The sequence below is a fragment of the Lissotriton helveticus genome, chromosome 9, assembly GCF_964261635.1.
Source record: "Lissotriton helveticus chromosome 9, aLisHel1.1, whole genome shotgun sequence".
NCBI classification, from domain to species: Eukaryota; Metazoa; Chordata; class Amphibia; order Caudata; family Salamandridae; genus Lissotriton; species Lissotriton helveticus.
Genome location: NC_136070.1, coordinates 767,988,471 through 768,007,486, shown reverse-complemented (window position 1 = coordinate 768,007,486; position 19,016 = coordinate 767,988,471).

Sequence of the window (19,016 nt, the reverse complement as noted above, 5' to 3'; positions counted from 1 at the left end):
TATTTCAACCAATTTCTGGCAGGAAAATGACTCTAAACACACTTATTTTAGTTCCAAAAGCGATAATTCACATTTAATAGTCGTTTATAGTCAAAAGAGAAAACAATAAAAAATGACCATTTCTGACTATGTGGAGAAATTTCGACAGGTCCGGATTCATCGTTTTCATCAAAAAAACAAATTTTTTCAAATGTTGAAAAAATGATGCAAAATATCAAAAGGATTGTGCCTCATGTTGAATAACCACTTTTTAAAGCCCCACAGTGACCAAAATTGCAATTTTTACAGACTTTTCCTCCTACTCAGAAGCTTCAATTTCGATCAATTTCTGGCAGAAAAATGACTCTAATTACTCTTATTTTAGTTCCAAAAGTGATAATTCATATTTAATAGTCATTTACAGTCAAAAGAGAAAACATTAAAATATGACCATTTCTGACCATCTGGAGAAAGTTTGACAGGTCCAGGTTCATCGTTTTTCATCAAAACATTTTTTTTTCAAATGTTGAAAAAATGATTCAAAATTCCAAAGGATTGTGCCTTATGTTGAATAACCACTTTTTAAAGCCACACAGTGACCAAAATTGCCATTTTAACAGACTTTTCCTCCTACTCAGAAGCTTCTATTTCGACCAATTTCTGGAAGAAAAATGAGTCTCAACACCTTCATTTTAGTTCCAAACATGATAATTCACATTTAATAGTCATTTACAGTCAAAAAAGAAAACAATAAAAAATGACCATTTCTGACTATGTGGAGAAAGTTCGACAGGTCTGTGGTCATCGTTTTTCATCAAAAAAATTATTTTTTCAAATGGTGAAAAAATGATTCAAAATGTCAAATGGATTGTGCCTCATGTTGAATAACCACTTTTTAAAGTCACACAGTGACCAAAATTGCCATTTTAACAGACTTTTCCTCCTTCTCAGAAGCTTCTATTTCAACCAATTTCTGGCAGAAAAATGACTCTAAACACACTTATTTTAGTTCCAAAAGCGATAATTCACATTTAATAGTCGTTTATAGTCAAAAGAGAAAACAATAAAAAAAATGACCATTTCTGACTATGTGGAGAAAGTTCGACAGGTCCGGATTCATCGTTTTCATCAAAAAAACTTATTTTTTCAAATGTTGAAAAAATGATGCAAAATATCAAAAGGATTGTGCCTCATGTTGAATAACCACTTTTTAAAGCCCCACAGTGACCAAAATTGCAATTTTTACAGACTTTTTACTCAGAGCTTCAATTTCGATCAATTTCTGGCAGAAAAATGACTCTAATTACTCTTATTTTAGTTCCAAAAGTGATAATTCACATTTAATAGTAGTTTATAGTCAAAAGAGAAAACAATAAAAAATGAACATTTCTGACTATGTGGAGAAAGTTCGACAGGTCCGGGATCATCGTTTTCATCAAAAAAACTTATTTTTTCAAATGTTGAAAAAATGATGCAAAATATCAAAAGGATTGTGCCTCATGTTGAATAACCACTTTTTAAAGCCCCACAGTGACCAAAATTGCAATTTTTACAGACTTTTCCTCCTACTCAGAAGCTTTAATTTCGATCAATTTCTGGCAGAAAAATGACTCTAAACACTCTTATTTTAGTTCCAAAAGTGATGATTCACATTTAATAGTTATTTACAGTCAAAAGAGAAAACATTAAAATATGACCATTTCTGACCATCTGGAGAAAGTTTGACAGGTCCAGGTTCATCGTTTTTCATCAAAACATTTTTTTTCAAATGTTGAAAAAATGATTCAAAATTTCAAAAGGATTGTGCCTTATGTTGAATAACCACTTTTTAAAGCCACACAGTGACCAAAATTGCCATTTTAACGTACTTTTCCTCCTACTCAGAAGCTTCTATTTCGACCAATTTCTGGAAGAAAAATGAGTCTCAACACCTTCATTTTAGTTCCAAACATGATAATTCACATTTAATAGTCATTTACAGTCAAAAAAGAAAACAATAAAAAATGACCATTTCTGACTATGTGGAGAAAGTTCGACAGGTCTGTGGTCATCGTTTTTCATCAAAAAAATTATTTTTTCAAATGGTGAAAAAATGATGCAAAATATCAAAAGGATTGTGCCTCATGTTGAATAACCACTTTTTAAAGCCCCACAGTGACCAAAATTGCAATTTTTACAGACTTTTCCTCCTACTCAGAGCTTCAATTTCGATCAATTTCTGGCAGAAAAATGACTCTAATTACTCTTATTTTAGTTCCAAAAGTGATAATTCATATTTAATAGTCATTTACAGTCAAAAGAGAAAACATTAAAATTGACCATTTCTGACCATCTGGAGAAAGTTTGACAGGTCCGGGTTCATCGTTTTTCATCAAAACATTTTTTTTTTCGAATATTGAAAAAATGAATCAAAATGTCAAATGGATTGTGCCTCATGTTGAATAACCACTTTTTAAAGCCCCACAGTGACCAAAATTGCAATTTTTACAGACTTTTCCTCCTACTCAGAAGCTTTAATTTCGATCAATTTCTGGCAGAAAAATGACTCTAAACACTCTTATTTTAGTTCCAAAAGTGATAATTCATATTTAATAGTCATTTACAGTCAAAAGAGAAAACATTAAAATATGACCATTTCTGACCATCTGGAGAAAGTTTGACAGGTCCAGGTTCATCGTTTTTCATCAAAACATTTTTTTTTCGAATGTTGAAAAAATGAATCAATATGTCAAATGGATTGTGCCTCATTTTGAATAACCACTTTTTGAAGCCACACAGTGACCAAAATTGCCATTTTAACAGACTTTTCCTCCTACTCAGAAGCTTCTATTTCGACCAATTTCTGTCAGAAAAATTACTCTAAACACCTTCATTTTAGTTCCAAACATGATAATTCACATTTAATAGTCATTTACAGTCAAAAAAGAAAACAATAAAAAATGACCATTTCTGACTATGTGGAGAAAGTTCGACAGGTCTGAGGTCATCATTTTTCATCAAAAAAAATATTTTTTCAAATGGTGAAAAAATGATTCAAAATGTCAAATGGATTGTGCCTCATGTTGAATAACCACTTTTTAAAGTCACACAGTGACCAAAATTGCCATTTTAACATACTTTTCCTCCTTCTCAGAAGCTTCTATTTCGACCAATTTCTGGCGGAAAAATGACTCTAAACACACTTATTTTAGTTCCAAAAGCGATAATTCACATTTAATAGTAGTTTATAGTCAAAAGAGAAAACAATAAAAAATGAACATTTCTGACTATGTGGAGAAAGTTCGACATCATCGTTTTCATCAAAAAAACTTATTTTTTCAAATGTTGAAAAAATGATGCAAAATATCAAAAGGATTGTGCCTCATGTTGAATAACCACTTTTTAAAGCCCCACAGTGACCAAAATTGCAATTTTTACAGACTTTTCCTCCTACTCAGAAGCTTTAATTTCGATCAATTTCTGGCAGAAAAATGACTCTAAACACTCTTATTTTAGTTCCAAAAGTGATGATTCATATTTAATAGTTATTTACAGTCAAAAGAGAAAACATTAAAATATGACCATTTCTGACCATCTGGAGAAAGTTTGACAGGTCCAGGTTCATCGTTTTTCATCAAAACATTTTTTTTTCAAATGTTGAAAAAATGATTCAAAATTTCAAAAGGATTGTGCCTTATGTTGAATAACCACTTTTTTAAAGCCACACAGTGACCAAAATTGCCATTTTAACAGACTTTTCCTCCTACTCAGAAGCTTCTATTTCGACCAATTTCTGGAAGAAAAATGAGTCTCAACACCTTCATTTTAGTTCCAAACATGATAATTCACATTTAATAGTCATTTACAGTCAAAAAAGAAAACAATAAAAAATGACCATTTCTGACTATGTGAAGAAAGTTCGACAGGTCTGTGGTCATCGTTTTTCATAAAAAAAAATATTTTTTCAAATGGTGAAAAAATGATTCAAAATGTCAAATGGATTGTGCCTCATGTTGAATAACCACTTTTTAAAGTCACACAGTGACCAAAATTGCCATTTTAACAGAATTTTCCTCCTTCTCAGAAGCTTCTATTTCAACCAATTTCTGGCAGAAAAATGACTCTAAACACACTTATTTTAGTTCCAAAAGCCATAATTCACATTTAATAGTCGTTTATAGTCAAAAGAGAAAACAATAAAAAATGACCATTTCTGACTATGTGGAGAAAATTCGACAGGTCCGGATTCATCGTTTTCATCAAAACATTTTTTTTTTCGAATATTGAAAAAATGAATCAAAATGTCAAATGGATTGTGCCTCATGTTGAATAACCACTTTTTAAAGCCCCACAGTGACCAAAATTGCAATTTTTACAGACTTTTCCTCCTACTCAGAAGCTTTAATTTCGATCAATTTCTGGCAGAAAAATGACTCTAAACACTCTTATTTTAGTTCCAAAAGTGATAATTCATATTTAATAGTCATTTACAGTCAAAAGAGAAAACATTAAAATATGACCATTTCTGACCATCTGGAGAAAGTTTGACAGGTCCAGGTTCATCGTTTTTCATCAAAACATTTTTTTTTCGAATGTTGAAAAAATGAATCAATATGTCAAATGGATTGTGCCTCATTTTGAATAACCACTTTTTGAAGCCACACAGTGACCAAAATTGCCATTTTAACAGACTTTTCCTCCTACTCAGAAGCTTCTATTTCGACCAATTTCTGTCAGAAAAATTACTCTAAACACCTTCATTTTAGTTCCAAACATGATAATTCACATTTAATAGTCATTTACAGTCAAAAAAGAAAACAATAAAAAATGACCATTTCTGACTATGTGGAGAAAGTTCGACAGGTCTGAGGTCATCATTTTTCATCAAAAAAAATATTTTTTCAAATGGTGAAAAAATGATTCAAAATGTAAATATGGATTGTGCCTCATGTTGAATAACCACTTTTTAAAGTCACACAGTGACCAAAATTGCCATTTTAACAGACTTTTCCTCCTTCTCAGAAGCTTCTATTTCGACCAATTTCTGGCAGAAAAATAACTCTAAACACACTTATTTTAGTTCCAAAAGCGATAATTCACATTTAATAGTAGTTTATAGTCAAAAGAGAAAACAATAAAAAATGAACATTTCTGACTATGTGGAGAAAGTTCGACAGGTCCGGGATCATCGTTTTCATCAAAACATTTTTTTTTCAAATGTTGAAAAAATGATTCAAAATTTCAAAAGGATTGTGCCTTATGTTGAATAACCACTTTTTAAAGCCACACAGTGACCAAAATTGCCATTTTAACAGACTTTTCCTCCTACTCAGAAGCTTCTATTTCGACCAATTTCTGGAAGAAAAATGACTCTAAACACCTTCATTTTAGTTCCAAACATGATAATTCACATTTAATAGTCATTTACAGTCAAAAAAGAAAACAATAAAAAATGACCATTTCTGACTATGTGGAGAAAGTTCGACAGGTCTGTGGCCATCGTTTTTCATCAAAAAAATTATTTTTTCAAATGTTGAAAAAACGATGCAAAATATCAAAAGGATTGTGCCTCATGTTGAATAACCACTTTTTAAAGCCCCACAGTGACCAAAATTGCCATTTTTACAGACTTTTCCTCCTACTCAGAAGCTTCTATTTCGACCAATTTCTGGAAGAAAAATGACTCTAAACACCTTCATTTTAGTTCCAAACATGATAATTCACATTTAATAGTCATTTACAGTCAAAAAAGAAAACAATAAAAAATGACTATTTCTGACTATGTGGAGAAAGTTCGACAGGTCTGAGGTCATCATTTTTCATCAAAAAAAATATTTTTTCAAATGGTAAAAAAATGATTCAAAATGTCAAATGGATTGTGCCTCATGTTGAATAACCACTTTTTAAAGTCACACAGTGACCAAAATTGCCATTTTAACAGACTTTTCCTCCTTCTCAGAAGCTTCTATTTCGACCAATTTCTGGCAGAAAAATGACTCTAAACACACTTATTTTGGTTCCAAAAGCGATAATTCATATTTAATAGTCATTTACAGTCAAAAGAGAAAACATTAAAATATGACCATTTCTGACCATCTGGAGAAAGTTTGACAGGTCCAGGTTCATCGTTTTTCATCAAAACATTTTTTTTTCGAATGTTGAAAAAATGAATCAAAATGTCAAATGGATTGTGCCTCATTTTGAATAACCACTTTTTGAAGCCACACAGTGACCAAAATTGCCATTTTAACAGACTTTTCCTCCTACTCAGAAGCTTCTATTTCGACCAATTTCTGTCAGAAAAATGACTCTAAACACCTTCATTTTAGTTCCAAACATATTAATTCACATTTAATAGTCATTTACAGTCAAAAAAGAAAACAATAAAAAATGACCATTTCTGACTATGTGGAGAAAGTTCGACAGGTCTGAGGTCATCATTTTTCATCAAAAAAAATATTTTTTCAAATGGTGAAAAAATGATTCAAAATGTCAAATGGATTGTGCCTCATGTTGAATTACCACTTTTTAAAGTCACACAGTGACCAAAATTGCCATTTTAACAGACTTTTACTCCTTCTCAGAAGCTTCTATTTCGACCAATTTCTGGCAGAAAAATAACACACTTATTTTAGTTCCAAAAGCGATAATTCACATTTAATAGTAGTTTATAGTCAAAAGAGAAAACAATAAAAAATGAACATTTCTGACTATGTGGAGAAAGTTCGACAGGTCCGGGATCATCGTTTTCATCAAAAAAACTTCTTTTTTCAAATGTTGAAAAAATGATGCAAAATATCAAAAGGATTGTGCCTCATGTTGAATAACCACTTTTTAAAGCCCCACACTGACCAAAATTGCAATTTTTACAGACTTTTCCTCCTACTCAGAAGCTTTAATTTCGATCAATTTCTGGCAGAAAAATGACTCTAAACACTCTTATTTTAGTTCCAAAAGTGATAATTCATATTTAATAGTCATTTACAGTCAAAAGAGAAAACATTAAAATATGACCATTTCTGACCATCTGGAGAAAGTTTGACAGGTCCAGGTACTTCGTTTTTCATCAAAACATTTTTTTTTCAAATGTTGAAAAAATGATTCAAAATTTCAAAAGGATTGTGCCTTATGTTGAATAACCACTTTTTAAAGCCACACAGTGACCAAAATTGCCATTTTAACAGACTTTTCCTCCTACTCAGAAGCTTCTATTTCGACCAATTTCTGGAAGAAAAATGACTCTAAACACCTTCATTTTAGTTCCAAACATGATAATTCACATTTAATAGTCATTTACAGTCAAAAAAGAAAACAATAAAAAATGACCATTTCTGACTATGTGGAGAAAGTTCGACAGGTCTGTGGCCATCGTTTTTCATCAAAAAAATTATTTTTTCAAATGTTGAAAAAACGATGCAAAATATCAAAAGGATTGTGCCTCATGTTGAATAACCACTTTTTAAAGCCCCACAGTGACCAAAATTGCCATTTTTACAGACTTTTCCTCCTACTCAGAAGCTTCTATTTCGATCAATTTCTGGCAGAAAAATGACTCTGAACACTCTTATTTTAGTTCCAAAAGTGATAATTCATATTTAATAGTTATTTACAGTAAAAAGAGAAAACATTAAAATATGACCATTTCTGACCATCTGGAGAAAGTTTGACAGGTCCAGGTTCATCGTTTTTCATCAAAACATTTTTTTTTCAAATGTTGAAAAAATGATTCAAAATTTCAAAAGGATTGTGCCTTATGTTGAATAACCACTTTTTAAAGCCACACAGTGACCAAAATTGCCATTTTAACAGACTTTTCCTCCTACTCAGAAGCTTCTATTTCGACCAATTTCTGGAAGAAAAATGAGTCTCAACACCTTCATTTTAGTTCCAAACATGATAATTCACATTTAATCGTCATTTACAGTCAAAAAAGAAAACAATAAAAAATGACCATTTCTGACTATGTGGAGAAAGTTCGACAGGTCTGTGGTCATCGTTTTTCATCAAAAAAATTATTTTTTCAAATGGTGAAAAAATGATTCAAAATGTCAAATGGATTGTGCCTCATGTTGAATACCACTTTTTAAAGTCACACAGTGACCAAAATTGCCATTTTAACAGACTTTTCCTCCTACTCAGAAGCTTCTATTTCGACCAATTTCTGGCAGAAAAATGACTCTAAACACTCTTATTTTAGTTCCAAAAGTGATAATTCATATTTAATAGTCATTTACAGTCAAAAGAGAAAACATTAAAATATGACCATTTATGACCATCTGACCAAAATTGCAATTTTTACAGACTTTTCCTCCTACTCAGAGCTTCAATTTCGATAAATTTCTGGCAGAAAAATGACTCTAATCTCTTATTTTAGTTCCAAAAGTGATAATTCATATTTAATAGTCATTTACAGTCAAAAGAGAAAACATTAAAATATGACCATTTCTGACCATCTGGAGAAAGTTTGACAGGTCCAGGTTCATCGTTTTTCATCAAAACATTTTTTTTCGAATGTTGAAAAAATGAATCAAAATGTCAAATGGATTCTGCCTCATTTTGAATAACCACTTTTTGAAGCCACACAGTGACCAAAATTGCCATTTTAACAGACTTTTCCTCCTACTCAGAAGCTTCTATTTCGACCAATTTCTGTCAGAAAAATGACTCTAAACACCTTCATTTTAGTTCCAAACATGATAATTCACATTTAATAGTCATTTACAGTCAAAAAAGAAAACAATAAAAAATGACCATTTCTGACTATGTGGAGAAAGTTCGACAGGTCTGAGGTCATCATTTTTCATCAAAAAAAATATTTTTTCAAATGGTGAAAAAATGATTCAAAATGTCAAATGGATTGTGCCTCATGTTGAATAACCACTTTTTAAAGTCACACAGTGACCAAAATTGCCATTTTAACAGACTTTTCCTCCTTCTCAGAAGCTTCTATTTCGACCAATTTCTGGCAGAAAAATAACTCTAAACACACTTATTTTAGTTCCAAAAGCGATAATTCACAAATTAATAGTAGTTTATAGTCAAAAGAGAAAACAATAAAAAATGAACATTTCTGACTATGTGGAGAAAGTTCGACAGGTCCGGGATCATCGTTTTCATCAAAAATACTTATTTTTTCAAATGTTGAAAAAATGATGCAAAATATCAAAAGGATTGTGCCTCATGTTGAATAACCACTTTTTAAAGCCCCACAGTGACCAAAATTGCCATTTTTGCAGACTTTTCCTCCTACTAAGAAGCTTCTATTTCGATCAATTTCTGGCAGAAAAATGACTCTGAACACTCTTATTTTAGTTCCAAAAGTGATAATTCATATTTAATAGTTATTTACAGTCAAAAGAGAAAACATTAAAATATGACCATTTCTGACCATCTGGAGAAAGTTTGACAGGTCCAGGTTCATCGTTTTTCATCAAAACATTTTTTTTTCAAATGTTGAAAAAATGATTCAAAATTTCAAAAGGATTGTGCCTTATGTTGAATAACCACTTTTTAAAGCCACACAGTGACCAAAATTGCCATTTTAACAGACTTTTCCTCCTACTCAGAAGCTTCTATTTCGATCAATTTCTGGCAGAAAAATGACTCTAAACACTCTTATTTTAGTTCCAAAAGCGATAATTCATATTTATTAGTCATTTTTCAGTCAAAAGAAAAAAAAATAAAAAATGACAATTTCTGACTATGTGGAGAAAGTTCGACAGGTCCGGATTCATCGTTTTTCATCAAAAATTTTTTTTTTTCGAATGTTGAAAAAATGAATCAAAATGTCAAATGGATTGTGCCTCATGTTGAATAACCACTTTTTGAAGCCACACAGTGACCAAAATTGCCATTTTAACAGACTTTTCCTCCTACTTAGAAGCTTCTGGCAGAAAAATGACTCTAAACACACTTATTTTAGTTCCAAAAGCGATAATTCACATTTAATAGTCTTTTATAGTCAAAAGAGAAAACAATAAAAATGACCATTTCTGACTATGTGGAGAAAGTTCGACAGGTCTGTGGTCATCGTTTTTCATCAAAAAAATTATTTTTTCAAATGGTGAAAAAATTATTCAAAATGTCAAATGGATTGTGCCTCATGTTGAATAACCACTTTTTAAAGTCACACAGTGACCAAAATTGTAACAGACTTTTCCTCCTTCTCAGAAGCTTCTATTTCGACCAATTTCTGTCAGCAAAATGACTCTAAACACCTTCATTTTAGTTCCAAACATGATAATTCACATTTAATAGTCATTTACCGTCAAAAAAGAAAACAATAAAAAATGACCATTTCTGACTATGTGGAGAAAGTTCGACAGGTCATCAAAAAAACGTATGTTTTCAAATGTTGAAAAAATGATGCAAAATATCAAAAGGATTGTGCCTCATGTTGAATAACCACTTTTTAAAGTCACACAGTGACCAAAATTGCCATTTTAACAGACTTTTCCTCCTTCTCAGAAGCTTCTATTTCGACCAATTTCTGGCAGAAAAATGACTCTAAACACACTTATTTTAGTTCCAAAAGCGATAATTCACATTTAATAGTAGTTTATAGTCAAAAGAGAAAACAATAAAAAATGAACATTTCTGACTATGTGGAGAAAGTTCGACAGGTCCGGGATCATCGTTTTCATCAAAAAAACTTATTTTTTCAAATGTTGAAAAAATTATGCAAAATATCAAAAGGATTGTGCCTCATGTTGAATAACCACTTTTTAAAGCCCCACAGTGACCAAAATTGCCATTTTTACAGACTTTTCCTCCTACTCAGAAGCTTCTATTTCGATCAATTTCTGGCAGAAAAATGACTCTGAACACTCTTATTTTAGTTCCAAAAGTGATAATTCATATTTAATAGTTATTTACAGTCAAAAGAGAAAACATTAAAATATGACCATTTCTGACCATCTGGAGAAAGTTTGACAGGTCCAGGTTCATCGTTTTTCATCAAAATTTTTTTTTTCAAATGTTGAAAAATGATTCAAAATTTCAAAAGGACTGTGCCTTAGTTGAATAACCACTTTTTAAAGCCACACAGTGACCAAAATTGCCATTTTTACAGACTGTTCCTCCTACTCAGAGCTTTAATTTCGATCAATTTCTGGCAGAAAAATGACTCTAATTACTCTTATTTTAGTTCCAAAAGCGATAATTCACATTTAATAGTCGTTTACAGTCAAAAGAGAAAACAATAAAAAATGACCATTTCTGACTGTGTGGAGAAAGTTCGATAGGTCCGGGGTCATCGTTTTTCATCAAAAAAACTTAATTTTTTCAAATGTTGAAAAAATGATGCAAAATGTCAAATGGATTGTGCCTCATTGAATAACCACTTTTTAAAGTCACACAGTGACCAAAATTGCCATTTTAACAGACTTTTCCTCCTTCTCAGAAGCTTCTGGCATAAAAATGACTCTAAACACACTTATTTTAGTTCCAAAAGCGATAATTCACATTTAATAGTCGTTTATAGTCAAAAGAGAAAACAATAAAAAATGACCATTTCTGACTGTGTGGAGAAAGTTCGATAGGTCAGGGGTCATCGTTTTTCATCAAAAACACGTATTTTTTCAGATGTTGAAAAAATGATGCAAAATGTCAAATGGATTGTGCCTCATGTTGAATAACCACTTTTTAAAGTCACACAGTGACCAAAATTGCCATTTTAACAGACTTTTCCTCCTTCTCAGAAGCTTCTATTTCAACCAATTTCTGGCAGAAAAATGACTTAAACACACTTATTTTAGTTCCAAAAGCGATAATTCACATTTAATAGTCGTTTATAGTCAAAAGAGAATACAGTAAAAAATGACCATTTCTGACCATCTGGAGAAAGTTTGACAGGTCCGGGTTCATCGTTTTTAATCAAAAATATTTTTTTTTCGATGTTGAAAAAATGAATCAAAATGTCAAATGGATTGTGCCTCATGTTGAATAACCACTTTTTGAAGCCACAATGTGACCAAAATTGCCATTTTAACAGACTTTTCCTCCTACTCAGAAGCTTCTATTTCGACCAATTTCTGTCAGAAAAATGACTCTAAACACCTTCATTTTAGTTCCAAACATGATAATTCACATTTATTAGTCATTTACAGTCAAAAAAGAAAACAATAAAAAATGACCATTTCTGACTACGTGGAGAAAGTTCGACTGGTCTGTGGTCATCGTTTTCATCCAAAAAATAATTTTTTCAAATGGTGAAAAAATGATTCAAAATGTCAAATGGATTGTGCCTCATGTTGAATAACCACTTTTTAAAGCCACACAGTGACCAAAATTGCCATTTTAACAGACTTTTCTCCTTCTCAGAAGCTTCTATTTCGACCAATTTCTGGCAGAAAAATGACTCTAAACACACTTATTTTAGTTCCAAAAGCGATAATTCACATTTAATAGTCTTTTATAGTCAAAAGAGAAAACAATAAAAATGACAATTTCTGACTATGTGGAGAAAGTTCGACAGGTCTGTGGTCATCGTTTTCATCAAAAAAACTTATTTTTTCAAATGTTGAAAAAATGATGCAAAATATCAAAAGGATTGTGCCTGATGTTGAATAACCACTTTTTAAAGCCCCACAGTGACCAAAATTGCCATTTTAACTGACTTTTCCTCCTTCTCACAAGCTTCTATTTCGACCAATTTCTGGCATAAAAATTACTCTAAACACACTTATTTTAGTTCCAAAAGCGATAATTCACATTTAATAGTCGTTTACAGTCAAAAGGGAAAACATTAAAAAATGACCATTTCTGACCATCTGTAGAAAGTTCGACAAGTCAGAGGTCATCGTTTTTCATCCCAAAAATAATTTTTTCAAATGTTGAAAAAATGATGCAAAATGTCAAAAGGATTGTGCCTCATGTTGAATAACCACTTTTTAAAGCCCCACAGTGACCAAAATTGCCATTTTAACAGGTTTTTCCTCCTTCTCAGAAGCTTCTATTTCGACCAATTTCTGGCAGAAAAATGACTCTAAACACACCTATTTTAGTTCCAAAAGCGATAATTCACATTTAATAGTAGTTTATAGTCAAAAGAGAAAACAATAAAAAATGAACATTTCTGACTATGTGGAGAAAGTTCGACAGGTCCGGGATCATCGTTTTCATCAAAAAAACTTATTTTTTCAAATGTTGAAAAAATGATGCAAAATATCAAAAGGATTGTGCCTCATGTTGAATAACCACTTTTTAAAGCCCCACAGTGACCAAAATTGCAATTTTTACAGACTTTTCCTCCTACTCAGAAGCTTTAATTTCGATCAATTTCTGGCAGAAAAATGACTCTAAACACTCTTATTTTAGTTCCAAAAGTGATGATTCATATTTAATAGTTATTTACAGTCAAAAGAGAAAACATTAAAATATGACCATTTCTGACCATCTGGAGAAAGTTTGACAGGTCCAGGTTCATCGTTTTTCATCAAAACATTTTTTTTTCAAATGTTGAAAAAATGATTCAAAATTTCAAAAGGATTGTGCCTTATGTTGAATAACCACTTTTTAAAGCCACACAGTGACCAAAATTGCCATTTTTACAGACTGTTCCTCCTACTCAGAGCTTCAATTTCGATCAATTTCGGGCAGAAAAATGACTCTAATTACTCTTATTTTAGTTCCAAAAGCGATAATTCACATTTAATAGTCGTTTACAGTCAAAAGAGAAAACAATAAAAAATGACAATTTCTGACTGTGTGGAGAAAGTTCGATAGGTCCGGGGTCATCGTTTTTCATCAAAAAAACTTAATTTTTTCAAATGTTGAAAAAATGATGCAAAATGTCAAATGGATTGTGCCTCATGTTGAATAACCACTTTTTAAAGTCACACAGTGACCAAAATTGCCATTTTAACAGACTTTTCCTCCTTCTCAGAAGCTTCTGGCATAAAAATGACTCTAAACACACTTATTTTAGTTCCAAAAGCGATAATTCACATTTAATAGTCGTTTATAGTCAAAAGAGAAAACAATAAAAAATGACCATTTCTGACTATATGGAGAAAGTTCGACAGGTCCGGATTCATCGTTTTTCATCAAAAAAATTTTTTTTTTCGATGTTGAAAAAATGAATCAAAATGTCAAATGGATTGTGCCTCATTTTGAATAACCACTTTTTAAAGCCCCACAGTGACCAAAATTGCCATTTTTACAGACTTTTCCTCCTACTCAGAAGCTTTATTTCGACCAATTTCTGTCAGAAAAATGACTCTAAACACCTTCATTTTAGTTAAAAACATGATAATTCACATTTAATAGTCATTTACAGTCAAAAAAGAAAACAATAAAAAATGACCATTTCGGACTACGTGGAGAAAGTTCGACTGGTCTGTGGTCATCGTTTTCATCAAAAAAATAATTTTTTCAAATGGTGAAAAAATGATGCAAAATATCAAATGGATTGTGCCTCATGTTGAATAACCACTTTTTAAAGCCACACAGTGACCAAAATTGCCATTTTAACAGACTTTTCCTCCTTCTCAGAAGAAGACCAATTTCTGTCAGCAAAATGACTCTAAACACCTTCATTTTAGTTCCAAACATGATAATTCACATTTAATAGTCATTTACAGTCAAAAAAGAAAACAATAAAAAATGACCATTTCTGACTATGTGGAGAAAGTTCGACAGGTCCGGGATCATCGTTTTCATCAAAAAAACTTATTTTTTCAAATGTTGAAAAAATGATGCAAAATATCAAAAGGATTGTGCCTCATGTTGAATGACCACTTTTTAAAGCCCCACAGTGACCAAAATTGCCATTTTAACAGACTTTTCCTCCTTCTCACAAGCTTCTATTTCGACCAATTTCTGGCAGAAAAATGACTCTAAACACACTTATTTTAGTTCCAAAAGCGATAATTCACATTAAATAGTAGTTTATAGTCAAAAGAGAAAACAATAAAAAATGAACATTTTTGACTATGTGGAGAAAGTTCGACAGGTCCGGGATCATCGTTTTCATCATAAAAACTTATTTTTTCAAATGGTGAAAAAATTATTCAAAATGTCAAATGGATTGTGCCTCATGTTGAATAACCACTTTTTAAAGCCACATAGTGACCAAAATTGCCATTTTAACAGACTTTTCCTCCTTCTCAGAAGCTTCTATTTCGACCAATTTCTGGAAGAAAAATGACTCTAAACACCTTCATTTTAGTTCCAAACATGATAATTCACATTTAATAGTCATTTACAGTCAAAAAAGAAAAAAAATAAAAAATGACCATTTCTGACTATGTGGAGAAAGTTCGACAGGTCATCAAAAAAACGTATGTTTTCAAATGTTGAAAAAATGATGCAAAATATTAAAAGGGTTGTGCCTCATGTTGAATAACCACTTTTTAAAGTCACACAGTGACCAAATTTGCCATTTTAACAGACTTTTCCTCCTTCTCAGAAGCTTCTATTTCGACCAATTTCTGGCAGAAAAATGACTCTAAACACACTTATTTTAGTTCCAAAAGCGATAATTCACATTTAATAGTCGTTTACAGTCAAAAGGGAAAACATTAAAAAATGACCATTTCTGACCATCTGTAGAAAGTTCGACAGGTCCGAGGTCATCGTTTTTCATCCAAAAAATAATTTTTTCAAATGTTGAAAAAATTATGCAAAATGTCAAAAGGATTGTGCCTCATGTTGAATAACCACTTTTTAAAGCCCCACAGTGACCAAAATTGCCATTTTAACAGACTTTTCCTCCTTCTCAGAAGCTTCTATTTCGACCAATTTCTGGCAGAAAAATGACTCTAAACACACTTATTTTAGTTCCAAAAGCGATAATTCACAATTAATAGTCGTTTATAGTCAAAAGAGAAAACAATAAAAAATGACCATTTCTGACTGTGTGGAGAAAGTTCGATAGGTCCGGGGTCATCGTTTTTCATCAAAAACACGTATTTTTTCAGATGTTGAAAAAATGATGCAAAATGTCAAATGGATTGTGCCTCATGTTGAATAACCACTTTTTAAAGTCACACAGTGACCAAAATTGCCATTTTAACAGACTTTTCCTCCTTCTCAGAAGCTTCTATTTCAACCAATTTCTGGCAGAAAAATGACTCTAAACACACTTATTTTAGTTCCAAAAGCGATAATTCACATTTAATAGTCTTTTATAGTCAAAAGAGAAAACAATAAAAATTACCATTTCTGACTATGTGGAGAAAGTTCGACAGGTCTGTGGTCATCGTTTTTCATCAAAAAAATTATTTTTTCAAATGGTGAAAAAATGAATCAAAATGTCAAATGGATTGTGCCTCATGTTGAATAACCACTTTTTAAAGCCACACAGTGACCAAAATTGCCATTTTAACAGACTTTTCCTCCTTCTCAGAAGCTTCTATTTCGACCAATTTCTGTCAGCAAAATGACTCTAAACACCTTCATTTTAGTTCCAAACATGATAATTCACATTTAATAGTCATTTACAGTCAAAAAAGAAAACAATAAAAAATGACCATTTCTGACTATGTGGAGAAAGTTCGACAGGTCCGGGATCATCGTTTTCATCAAAAAAACTTATTTTTTCAAATGTTGAAAAAATGATGCAAAATATCAAAAGGATTGTGCCTCATGTTGAATAACCACTTTTTAAAGCCCCACAGTGACCAAAATTGCCATTTTAACAGACTTTTCCTCCTTCTCACAAGCTTCTATTTCGACCAATTTCTGGCAGAAAAATGACTCTAAACACACTTATTTTAGTTCCAAAAGCGATAATTCACATTTAATAGTAGTTTATAGTCAAAAGAGAAAACAATAAAAAATGAACATTTTTGACTATGTGGAGAAAGTTTGACAGGTCATAAAAAAAACGTATGTTTTCAAATGTTGAAAAAATGATGCAAAATGTCAAATGGATTGTGCCTCATGTTGAATAACCACTTTTTTAAAGTCACACAGTGACCAAAATTGCCATTTTAACAGACTTTTCCTCCTTCTCAGAAGCTTCTATTTCTGGCAGAAAAATGACTATAAACACACTTATTTTAGTTCCAAAAGCGATAATTCACATTTAATAGTCGTTTATAGTCAAAAGAGAATACAATAAAAAATGACCATTTCTGACCATCTGGAGAAAGTTTGACAGGCCGGGTTCATCGTTTTTCATCAAATTTTTTTTTTTTTTCGATGTTGAAAAAATGAATCAAAATGTCAAATGGATTGTGCCTCATGTGAATAACCACTTTTTAAAGCCCCACAGTGACCAAAATTGCCATTTTAATAGACTTTTCCTCCTTCTCAGAAGCTTCTATTTCGACCAATTTCTGGAAGAAAAATGACTCTAAGCACCTTCATTTTAGTTCCAAACATGATAATTCACATTTAATAGTCATTTACAGTCAAAAAAGAAAACAATAAAAAATGACCATTTCTGACTATGTGGAGAAAGTTCGACAGGTCATCAAAAAAACGTATGTTTTCAAATGTTGAAAAAATGATGCAAAATATTAAAAGGGTTGTGCCTCATGTTGAATAACCACTTTTTAAAGTCACACAGTGACCAAATTTGCCATTTTAACAGACTTTTCCTCCTTCTCAGAAGCTTCTATTTCGACCAATTTCTGGCAGAAAAATGACTCTAAACACACTTATTTTAGTTCCAAAAGCGATAATTCACATTTAATAGTCGTTTACAGTCAAAAGGGAAAACATTAAAAAATGACCATTTCTGACCATCTGTAGAAAGTTCGACAGGTCCGAGGTCATCGTTTTTCATCCAAAAAATAATTTTTTCAAATGTTGAAAAAATTATGCAAAATGTCAAAAGGATTGTGCCTCATGTTGAATAACCACTTTTTAAAGCCCCACAGTGACCAAAATTGCCATTTTAACAGACTTTTCCTCCTTCTCAGAAGCTTCTATTTCGACCAATTTCTGGCAGAAAAATGACTCTAAACACACTTATTTTAGTTCCAAAAGCGATAATTCACAATTAATAGTCGTTTATAGTCAAAAGAGAAAACAATAAAAAATGACCATTTCTGACTGTGTGGAGAAAGTTCGATAGGTCCGGGGTCATCGTTTTTCATCAAAAACACGTATTTTTTCAGATGTTGAAAAAATGATGCAAAATGTCAAATGGATTGTGCCTCATGTTGAATAACCACTTTTTAAAGTCACACAGTGACCAAAATTGCCATTTTAACAGACTTTTCCTCCTTCTCAGAAGCTTCTATTTCAACCAATTTCTGGCAGAAAAATGACTCTAAACACACTTATTTTAGTTCCAAAAGCGATAATTCACATTTAATAGTCTTTTATAGTCAAAAGAGAAAACAATAAAAATGACCATTTCTGACTATGTGGAGAAAGTTCGACAGGTCTGTGGTCATCGTTTTTCATCAAAAAAATTATTTTTTCAAATGGTGAAAAAATGAATCAAAATGTCAAATGGATTGTGCCTCATGTTGAATAACCACTTTTTAAAGCCACACAGTGACCAAAATTGCCATTTTAACAGACTTTTCCTCCTTCTCAGAAGCTTCTAATTTCGACCAATTTCTGTCAGCAAAATGACTCTAAACACCTTCATTTTAGTTCCAAACATGATAATTCACATTTAATAGTCATTTACAGTCAAAAAAGAAAACAATAAAAAATGACCATTTCTGACTATGTGGAGAAAGTTCGACAGGTCCGGGATCATCGTTTTCATCAAAAAAACTTATTTTTTCAAATGTTGAAAAAATGATGCAAAATATCAAAAGGATTGTGCCTCATGTTGAATAACCACTTTTTAAAGCCCCACAGTGACCAAAATTGCCATTTTAACAGACTTTTCCTCCTTCTCACAAGCTTCTATTTCGACCAATTTCTGGCAGAAAAATGACTCTAAACACACTTATTTTAGTTCCAAAAGCGATAATTCACATTTAATAGTAGTTTATAGTCAAAAGAGAAAACAATAAAAAATGAACATTTTTGACTATGTGGAGAAAGTTTGACAGGTCATAAAAAAAACGTATGTTTTCAAATGTTGAAAAAATGATGCAAAATGTCAAATGGATTGTGCCTCATGTTGAATAACCACTTTTTTAAAG